The 11,458-nt window shown below is 43.0% G+C and overlaps 1 pseudogene; it reads left to right on the forward strand.

The window, feature by feature from the left end:
• The first annotated feature begins 370 nt into the window (after positions 1 to 370).
• On the forward strand, positions 371 to 2,554 carry LOC148094597 (uncharacterized; annotated as a pseudogene).
• Positions 2,555 to 11,458: the final 8,904 nt, after the last annotated feature.

Consider the following 11,458-nt stretch of genomic DNA (forward strand, 5'->3'; position numbering starts at 1 on the left):
GTAACGTTCAATAATGTGTCATGCGCAAAAGCTTTAGCTCTAAGGGCCGTGCTTACAGAGTGCTTTGTAGTGAATCAGAATAGTCGACTCCCATTGAGCAAGAGCTGGCTCCTCACTTAATTTCCTTTTGCTGCTCAGCTCTCACACAGCGACACACAGTGGCTCAGCCATGCTCAAATCCCTCCACATTGTGGCATATTATTATTTCGCCTTTCGCACCCTTCAAACACAACTAAATGCAACCCGTTAGATTGAGCAGTATGCCAGGTCAGTAAGTTACACAAATGTGAGCGACTTCGTCTGTCATAAAGTTTGCGTTCATAGAACACAAAGAGTTTTCGGCAAATGCAAAAGAGAAGCATTCGGCAAAATGCAGATTTTGCAAAGTCTCCTTGACCGAGCCGGGACTACCTCAACCTTCACCAGGCACCTGGAGCGCAAACACCTTCAAAGGTAAGCTAGCCAGTAGCCGTCTATGCATCTTCAAACTCTTCTACCCACCTTTCCAACCTCAGATGACCAGGTCATGTTTATGTAATATTGTTATTTATAATGTGTTCTTCAAGCGGTATCAATTGTTTAGGGACAGATTTTTTGCAACCGTCTCTGCAGACTTAACTTGTGAAGATTGTAACTAACGTTACATGCTAAGTACAGGTAGCTAGCGCTAGCAGTGGCTATCAGCTACTTAAACAGTTTTCACTAACTTTAGGTATTTTGGGGAATTAATTGAGCAGAAATATATTGAAACCATTTCAGTGAGCACTTTAAGGGCTGGTATGGTGTGGTTTGTTATCGACTTTAGCATATTTATGTGGTTGCTGACTCGTAAGGAAGGACGGGTGTTTCAAGAGTGCCCCACAACATTGCCAGGCTAACAGCGGCATTCTCGACAGTGAAGCCCAGATCAGAGCGGTCTATGGCTCTGGTCCAGATAGCACGGATGGCAAAACTGAGTCCTAAAGTTCTAAAATCGAACTTATGGATCTTTGACTGATTCGATTTGATGTGGTTATCACGGTTTAGGTGTTTTCTACTATGTTGTCCTACTAAACCAGTCCAGTGTGTAGGGGCTACTGCAGCATGTCAGTATTAGACACAGTTATTTTGTATTGGTGTAACTTCAGACTTTATTGAGTAGTTCATTTCTTGTCAATACAGCTGTGTCTGATAGCTGATTAGCATGAGGAGGTTTAATGTAATATGCAAAGTTAATGCACAGACATTTTTCTTTTTTTGTAGATTTCATTCAACTGTTTTTCTGTTCTTGTTATTTAAGGTCTTGCAACCCTGAACACTCCAGTATTTTCATTATTGCTATGCCTAATGATCTATAAATGTGTCACACTGGATTGGATTAGGTTATTTTGTATGCAAAGACCTGCCCTCATTGATAGGTTTAAAATTACTGTGCTTGTAAGATACAGTAGTTTGTTGTGGTTAAATAGAAACACATATCTTACAGATTCCTATTTCCTTGTCTTGTAGGTACTTGGAGTACAAAGCAGGATCTGCAACATCAATGATAGCGGTCAATCCCACACAGCCTCAATTATCATAGTTTGCTCCAAGCATCCACTTATTTTCCCCTCCAGGACCTTATAGTTGGATGCTCTCTCCCCTTGTCTATCGTTGAGAATCCACATTTTAGACACTTCCTGAATGTCCTTGATAGCAAATACACTCCTGTGTCTAGGACCACCTTGACAGAGAAGCTGATACATCACCTTGTCACCAAAGTGAAGGGTGACATAATCAAAGCCCTGGAAATTCAGCCAAATGTAGCAATAACAACAGACCTCTGGTGTGACCGGAGGCTTCTGTCTTTTCTGGGAGTTACCGCTCATGTTGCCTGCAAGAAGAAGGACTCTTACAGTTTACCATCATTTTTGCTAGACTGTAGACTGTAGGGTGAGAAGTTCGGCCATCCGGGAGGGGCTCAGAGTAGAGCCGCTGCTCCTCCACATCGAAAGGAGCCAGCTGAGGTGGTTTGGGCACCTGACAAGGATGCCTCCTGGGCGCCTCCTGGTGTTCCGGGCATGTCCCACCGGGAGGAGGCCATAAAATAAGCTACATTCTGATGGATAATGCATCCAATATGAAGCGGGCCTTTAAAGTCAGGATGCCAAACGTAGAGCACCCTGAAGGTGACAGCAGTGATGACCTCAATGATGAAACAATGTGGGAGGATGCAGAAGATTCTGATCCATGGTCAACGGGTGAACGTCTTTCTTGCTTCGCCCACTCGCTGCAGCTCATAATCAATGATGGGATGAAAGAGGTAAAGGCAATAGCTAGAGCCATTGCCAAAGCCAGGTAGTTTACAACCCTGCTGCACAGCAGTAGTAACCACAAAGACTTGTGTGAGTCACACTTTGGCTCCAAAAAGTCCATCCCAGCAGGAAACAACACCCGCTGGAATAGCACCTACAGACAGTTAAAGGCTCTGATCACACTAGACCACAGGGCCATCCCTGAAATGTGCAGCGATACAGAGAATTTAGTGTTTTCAACCCGAGAGTGGGCTTCCCCAGTCTACACAGTGTTGCCTTGAGGGTCCTCTCTGTCCCTGCCTCTTCTGCCCCAGTTGAGAGGGTTTTTAGTAGAGGAGGCATTCTAATGAGACTATAAGATGTTTCAATCTTTAGTTTGTGCAATCAATCACTGTTTTAAAATGTGAACTGTTTTCTCTCCCTCCTCTCTGAAAATATGCTGTTTGTTCATTATATATTTGTTCATAATGTCTGTGTTCTATTGTTCCTGCCCTACTGAACAACAGGCTTGATTTCATTGGCAGTGTGTTGTAATCTCATGCCACTGAAGACATCAAGATGTCAGAATCTTTTAAGCACTTGTTCTTATTCTTATTATTGCACAAGTTGTATTGGTATGTAATATTTGTAGTTTGCATCTGATTCATGTGAGGTGTGCGCATGTCTTTATATTGTTTGATTGCAGAATTTTACTTAAAATGGTGTTGTTTGACTAAATAAATGTGACCATTGACTTTTAAATAACATCTACAAATCACTTTGTGTTGACAGGCCTAATCCATTTCATGGAAGTTGACATCATACAGTGTAGTTGGCTAGTACTACTGCAATGGGACATGATGCAATTTCAAGTTTATAATCTTCAGTTTGATGTTACAATTTTATCTATATATAAAGTATAACTGAAAACAGTTACATATTTCCCATTCTTTAGACAGTTGTTGGAGGTGTTTGCTGTTTTGTCAGATGACTTTGGGGTAGGGATGGGTATCGTTTAGGTTTTATCCGATACCAGTACCAAACCGGTACTTTTGAAACGGTGCCGGTGCTTAAAGAATGGAGAACACAAAATTGGTCCAAAAACCAATCATGTTCAGCTGTTTTTTTGTAAAAAGATAACAATGTTAGCCTTTTCTGCAGCTATGGGGCATATATGGTATCACTCTTGGCTGGAAGCAGCTTAAACAATGGAAAAAACACAAACTTTGTCCAAAAACCTCTCATGTTTAACTGTTTTCCACTTTTTCTTTGGTCATTTTAGCCTTTTTGTCCAGGGTGAAGGGAGTATCTGCCATCAAACAAGAAGACAGCCGCATGTAGCTATGATGATGTTTGCTAGTTCACCTTACATGCATTAATGTAATAACGTGGTTAGCCTACTCAACGTAAATTACACACGAACAACATTAAGCTACTCACGCAGAGAAGAACGGCTGCTGCTGCATCATCATCATCATCATTTCTGCTACACTGGCAGGGCTAGGGGCCAGGACTCTCCTCTTCGGGTTTTTGGGGGATGTTGCTAACTCCGGGTCGATAACAGGCACCACACCCGCAGTAGATGTGCTCGGTGTGAGGTCTCGCAGCAAGCTATCAAATACGGCGCATTTCTCGGCTTTTAAAAAAACGCTATGCGTCGCCAGGTGTTTCATCAGATTTGAGGTGTTACCTCCTTTGACAGCATCACAGTATCAGCTTAAAGCACTTGTTGCAGCTGCTGAGTTTGCATCTTTTGCTGTGAAGTACTTTGACCGCTTCGCCTTGGGCGTTTTTAATCTGTAGCTCTGCTCTAAAAGAACGTACGTACCTGGGCCCGCCTACTATCCTCGGAAACGTAAAATGATTGGCTAGAATCTAAAGTGTGTCACAGCTCAGGGGAAAAAAGCACCGAAATGTGCGCTGCTTTTCGATCTGGTTACTACCGTTTATGTCAGAACTGGTGCCATCATGGCACCGGATACCGGTACCCATCCCTACTTTGGGGCCAGTCAGTACCGTCATGTCAGTCCTCAACAGCACACAAAAGTTAAAGTCTTTTTATCTTGACTTGGTCTCTGGTCTTGGTATTGTCTTGGTCTCGGTTTAGGCAGTCTTGACTACAAGTCTACGGTTCAGGCATTATGGAGGGGCAAGCTCACAGAGGCTAAGGACAACTACAGGAGAAAGCTGGAGTGGAAACTCGAGCAGAACAGCATGAGTGAGGTGTGGAGTGGCATAAATGACTGGATTCAGGCCACCCGACAGCAGAGGAGCAGAGGGCAGTGAGGACAGAGCCAACAAATTTAATTTGCTCTTCAACAGATTCAACGCTGCAGTTAAGGCTCACTGTTAATGCTTACATGGAGTCAGCCTGTGATCCACAGCCATGCCACTCCCTCTCTCCACACTGCACCATGGGCTCCTGTGAAAGTCCTGACACCCCTCCCCCACCTATCACTTTCGTTCATCCAGGTTCAGAGACAAATGAGGAGACTCCTCTCAGGCGAGGCTGCTGGAGCAGACGGAGTGAGCCCCCGTCCTCAAGGCCTGTGCCCCCCAGCTGTGTGGAGTCGTTCATAAACTGTTGATGATGAGTCTGCAGGGGGTCCCAGTGCTGTGGAAGATCAGCAACACAAGGTCACCACAAGGGACCATCCTCTCCCCTTTCCTCTACACCACAGACACCTGCCATCTTCAGAAGTTTTCTGATGACTCTGTGGTGGTAGGATGCATCAGTTAGGCTGATGAGAGCGTGCAGAAGGCTGTGGTACGAGCAGCATCTTCTGGACTGGGTTAAAAACACGGCTGCACAGAAAGGTCCAGAGCCGTCTTTATGTTGTGAGGCAGCTAAGGCCTTTTAATATCTCTCAGATAATGCTCAGGATTTTCTATGAGCCTGTTGTGGCCAGTGCTGTCCTCTATGCTGTTGCATGCTGGGATAGCAGGTTGAGGGTCGCAGATGCCAACAGACTCAATACACTAATCTGCAAGGCCGGTAATGTTGTGGTTGTGCTGGACAGCACCTCCCACCCACTCCATGACATGGTGGCCAGTCACAGGAGCACACTCAGTGAGACACCCAAAGGCACCACTGAACCACACAGGAAATCACTCCTGCCTGTGGATATGTCACTGCACAATTCGTCCCTGTAATACACAGTACAAACTGCAGTAGTTGTACACAGTTAATATCTGCACATCCGCTACAGAGAAATAACAAAGTTTTACAGTTTGATAAGAGAGCCGCCTCAATTTCAACCATAGATTTAATTTGTGTTATATACTGGGATATTTATAACTGTGCTATTTGTTTATATTATAGAGATTTTGTTATATTTTGTAACTTTGTAATATGTTGTATTATTTAGTTTAGTCAGTTACTGTCCTTGCTGTCTTGGAGCAACTGTGACCACATCATTTCGCAGTTAGCCTAGATTAGCACGTAGATGGCTGGTGGAAACAGCTGTGCTCTGAGGGGTAAATATAATCTAAACCATGGAAAATAACAATGTGTGCATGAGGTGCTGACACCATCAGCACCTGCAGAAGCTCACTCTGTATATAAAATAGCATAGTTCATTAGTAAGCCTTAGAGATATTGGTAAGGTCCTGACAACATCTCTTTTCATTATCAATATGAAAACTGACACTGTTGGGTTTATTCAAGTACAAAACCCCGCTGGAACAAAAGACCAACAACTGCACGACAAAACAAGACAAGAGTGCACTCTCTGTGTTTTCTGGCTCGCGAGGGAAGTCAGCCAAAGCCAAAGATCCCCTCACCTGACTCCCTCGTTACTGCCTTTTTTATTGTCATACATGAATATGCAATTACAAATACACGTGACAGTCTTAAGCAGGCATATCTGAACAACATCAGTGTGTGTGTGTGTGTGTGTGTCACTTCCTGTCACCATTTATGGTGTGACCCTTTAACGAGTGTGAGCGTCTTGCTGAACTATAAAAACAGGAACTTGTAGCTGGCTGTACTCGCAGTGGAAATTAGCAAAGCTGAAAATAAATCTTCTAATGAGCTAGAAGATTTATGGTGCGCAATGACAACCATAGCTGTGTCCCAAAACGTCGGCTGCATCCTCCGGAGGCCGCATTTGAAGGCCGATTACGTCACAGCGACACGCCGAAGGCTGTCCCAATTCGTCGACTCCTTCAAATGCGGCCGACAAATGCGTCCTTCATTTCCCCGAATTTGAAGGATGGGTCGAGTGTGTCCCTCGTGGCCCATCATATCCCAGAATTCATAGCGCGGTCCAGTCAAACTGCAGTTTCCAACAATGGCGGCCGCTACTAAGTTTTAAAATTACTCTTATTAATCTTTCTGGGTCACAAAATAAACTTTTTACATATTTTCAGGCAAGAAAGTAGCTGTGTAAACCTTAAATATCTGCTCTGTTTATCAAGATATTGCATATTTGCAAAAGTGCTTCGATGTTTTAGGAGACGTCTGTTATCCACCCGCTCGATAGCAAGCCGGGGTTTAAATGGTAACTCGACCGGCGAGAGCAGCGGACTCCCGCTTCATTGTTTTCAGACCCACCGCGGTCTTTCGCTACTCAGGTTAAACATGACATATACGTCACTCGGATAACTTAAAAATGTTATTGTTTGGCTTTTGTTTTGGTGTTTTATTTGTTGCGGAGTAAATCGGTTTGGCTGAGATCAAAGTTATTAGCTTAGATTAGATGAAATAAAGCTTTATTAATCCATTGGGTGGGTTCCTCCTTGGTTTCTCACAGCTGAATAAACGTCAAACGTTATCATGTCATGAAATCAAATTAAATTGAACCTTTTCCAGTTATTTATTTTTTGCATTCAATCTCCATTTATGGGTGAGTTTTATTTTAGGCAGAATACTAGACCTAGTAATAACAATAGTGATATTTTTTGTGACCCAGAAAAGATATGTTGTTGTTGTCCCCGTTCAATTCAGTCTTATTTATACAGCACCAAATCACAGCAAAAGTCTCCTCCTGGCCTGTATGATTAATTCAACTGTCAGAAGTCCCTGGGTGTCACGTCTCCTGCATGTAATGTCTGCACACACCCTGGTCATGGCTCTTACGGCCCTGGTACATTATTTATTGGACAGCATATGTTCTAATATATGCCATTAAGGCACAGACTCTCAGCAGACACCTTGCCATATGTGTGCTGACACAGAAGCACAACTCATACATCGTTTTTTGTAACAGTCCATCTCTATTTCTGTCTTGTTTAATCAGCTCGGGAGATGTACACACAAAATGCCAATTAAAAAAAGAAACTGTTTATTTTAATTAAAAAGAAAGCAAAAGAGGAATTCAAACAGGCCATGGGCTGTGTAGGTCAGTACACTCAGCAGTGTAGATGAGTGCACAAATGAAATGCAATGTTGTTTGCATACCCAAGCCAAAATTCAAGAAGGGCATCTCAGGGAGGAGAGGCACATGGCAGATGAGCTCTGAGGGCTTTTATATATTATATAATATAATTATATTATATATTTCTGATATAAATATTTATATAAACAGGCTGGAAGGGAAACCACGTAGAGTGGGTCATCACAAATGTCTAATTGCACATCTCTGCTGATTTATTTTTCTATAGCAGAAAACACCTTAGCTCAGCCAACCTTAGGCTCCTTAAGGACATGAAGATTTTTTTTAAATTATGAGGCAGCCTCTGTGTCTTTTTTGGCAAGTTAGCAAATGTAATAAAAATAAATTTTATACCGTATTTTCCGCACTATAAGGCGCACTTAAAATCCTTTAATTTTCTCAAAAATTGTCAGTGCACCTTATGTATGAATTCTGGTTGTGCTCACTGAGCTCAACCAATTTTATGTCGTACACGGCGCTCAGAAATCTGTCAAAAATGTTTTATTACGACTTTGGTGAGTTACAAAGTTGCACCGCTTGATGGATTGTCAGAGCATTATCCCTGAGAGTTAAAAACTGTCTAAATTCTTTCATCTGTAATAAAATGATCAGCATTGCTGCTTTACCAAGTGTAACAATTAAGTTTATCATCCAGGCATCCATGAAAACAGGATTTATTAAATTTAACGGAGTTGGAAGTTAGCAGGAAGTTACCAGGACGTTAGCTCGCTAGCTTCCACCTAAACATAATATAGCCTGTTCTGACTGAGAGATTTCTGAAACAAATTCAAACGTACAGCTCTGCTATCACTTCCAACATAAATGAAGACAGAAAACTAAACAGCAGTGATGTTTGTAGGGTTACTGAAGTTGGGCTAGTTCGTATATAATGATGTGCTACGTCATCGCTAGCAATACAGCTATGTTAGCATAACATAAACACAGTGAAGCTGGAGGCAGGATGCTAATCCATCCACAATACGAGGTTAGTCATTAATATACTGCAACAACATATCTGACTGTTTTGTTTTGCTTATTGCGCTTTATTATCCGATGCGCCTTATGTACGAAAACTGTACCATTCATCGACCAAAAAATACGGTAGTATAATTCTGCTATGGATCTAGTGCTCAGAGCTTGTCCTTACATGATGGATTCTTCTCTTTGCTACTCTTCCTTCTCGGGTTTCTTCTGCATGAGGTACTCACTAAGTCAGTCAGTTGTATCCATCCTTCTGTTTGTTGTATAGTCCTGCACAGCGGACTGTACGACACTCTGACACTTACTAGTCATCGGCCTCCTTCGATTTGCTTAGCGTACAATCTCAGGATGCTGTATTTGGCTTGAAGTCCTCCACCCTTCCTTGTCTTGATGTCAGTGGCTGCTATCTCCTCCTTTGGCCAGCTGATTATCCCAGCAGCGTAACTGATCACTGATCAGATAAAGGGGTAAATCAACACCTATGCCTTGATCACGCAGGGTATAGGGGTCGATTGCCAAAATCTTGTTCTTCCTATTCAGCTAACTCATCAGGACTTGCCTTACTCTCTGCAGGTGTTTGGTGGCTGTAGCTCATGGTCCCTTTTGCCTGTGGGATTCCCAGATACTAGATGTCTTTGATGACTGTAATGTTGCCTTCTGGTAGTACAATGCACTCAGTTCTGATTACCTTCTCTCTCTTTGTTACCATCCGACTACACTTCCCCAGTCTGAATGAGATTCTGATGTTGTTGCTGTAGATTCTATTGGTGTGGATCAGTGAATCGATTCCTTGTTCACTCCTGGCATACAGCTTGATGTCACCCATATAGTGGAAGTAGCTGATGATCCACTGCGTAGTCTGTAACCATAGCCAGTCTTGTCAATGATCTCACTGAGGGGATTCATGCCTGTGCAGAACAGTAGGGGGACCAGGCATTTCCTTGGTAGATCCCGCACTTGATAGTGACTTTTGCTATTGGCTTGATCTTGGCCTCTAGTCTCTTTCTCCATGGAGAGTACTGCTCCTTGTGGCTGTTAATCTTGTAGCCAAGCATCTCCTGATCACTGCTGGTGTAGTGTAGCTCAACTGATTAGCCTCTGCGACCTCTCACTCATATCCGAGAAGGAATTGTCTGTAATGCTGCATTCACATCTCCGAGGAACCCTTCAGAGACTACTTCACATACTCATGTTAATTGGCCGCCGAGGGTCCAGGTTTCCAACTTTGCCATGATTCCATCTTTCAGGTCACTTCACTCAATGCTCCTTCAATTGTACTTGGGGCTTGGTACCCAATCTTGAGTTCCCTGTGATGATGTCTTCCCCCTGACCTAACGTCCAGGCTCCCCCTTGTTGTAGCATTTGTACTGTACCTCATCAATCTCCAGTTGTGATAGCAGTTGTTCTTCCAAATGTTGGAACTCTAAGTTTTAGTTTCGATTTTATTTCTATAGCACATTTAAAAGACCAAGGTACATCAAAGTGCTTCACACAAGAACCAAATTTGCAGGGTCACAACAATAGAAAAAAAAAGAAAATACAGTTATTATTACAGGAAAGTTTCAGATAAGTGGCATGGCACAAGTTAAAATCTAATATGTTTCAAAGGCTAGTTTAAAGAGGTGGCTTTTTAAACGTGATTTGAAGGATTGAATGGGTTCCGACGCATGGACATCAATCGGCAGGCTATTCCAAAGTTTAGGTGCGGCAAAAGCATGATTCCCCCTAGTCTTCCGTCGGGACATTGGTTGCACTTATTCCAGTAGCCCACTTCTCATTAGCATGTCCTGGTTCCTCAATACCTGACATGGACCTTGTTAATCCTGGTGAGCCGGTATGGTTTCACTGATGTCTCTCTCGCTCATATCTGAGGTAGGTTTGGTTAGAATGGGGGATGTAACCTAGGGACCCTTACTGATAAAGAGGCCTTGATTGGGAGTCGAACCCCTGACCTTAAGTTCGGAGGTAGGGGAGGGGCCAGTTGTGTTTTTTTTTTTTCTTTTTTCTTTTTTTTTTTTTTTTTTGCCTGTCCCATTTGGTTCTTTAGCCGTCAGAATTGTTGTCTGAAGACCAACAAGGATACCCAATGGATTTATTTTGCCAAATGGATCATCATGGCATTGCCGTATTGGTCCATTGGGGCCAGTTGTGTTAACAGAATTGATAGTAATACTAGTGAGCCAATGGGCAGCTGTCTGTGCTTGCAGGGTCGGTTCACAGCAGCCCTTCAAGCTAACCTGTAGCCCAAATAAGTGACCAAAAATAACAATAATCAAAAATTATATTTAACTAAATTATATTTACTCATTGGCTCAAGTGGATCGGCCTACAGGGTAAATACCAGTATGCCAGATTACCAGCCCAGCCCTGTTAATGTACCTTGTTTTTAATGTAATGATTTTAATGTTTATCTAAAGCCCTTTGAGTTGACTTAAATAAACCTGCCTTGCCTTGCAGTCGGATGGAGGACCGTACACTATCTGGGGTACCACTTGGGAGGTGGGCATGTGCGCCCCCAGATAAACAGAATATCGTCGTGCCAGATTTCCTCTCCCACTCAAGGCAGGCCAGATGTTCCACAGCCTAAGTTGGTTGGTGGAGATATGTGGCGGTTGTGGCCTGTACCCTCAGGTGCAGGGGTGGTGCAGTGGGTTCAGGCAGAGGCCCCATAATAGGGACAAAAGTGATGACAAATCTAAGGGCTCATGACTGACAGGTGCCCTAGAAAACAGTCAAACAATCAATTAGTTTGATTCTGTGATTTTATTTTTTTTAATTACCCTATCACCATAAATTAATACTTGCTTCACAAGGTACTTATACCTAACCCTTACTGTTTGGTTTGCACCA

The sequence above is a fragment of the Neolamprologus brichardi genome, unplaced genomic scaffold (genome assembly GCF_056152115.1).
Source record: "Neolamprologus brichardi isolate AB-2024 unplaced genomic scaffold, ASM5615211v1 NODE_ptg000033l+_length_6344489_cov_1, whole genome shotgun sequence".
Lineage (NCBI taxonomy): Eukaryota > Metazoa > Chordata > Actinopteri > Cichliformes > Cichlidae > Neolamprologus > Neolamprologus brichardi.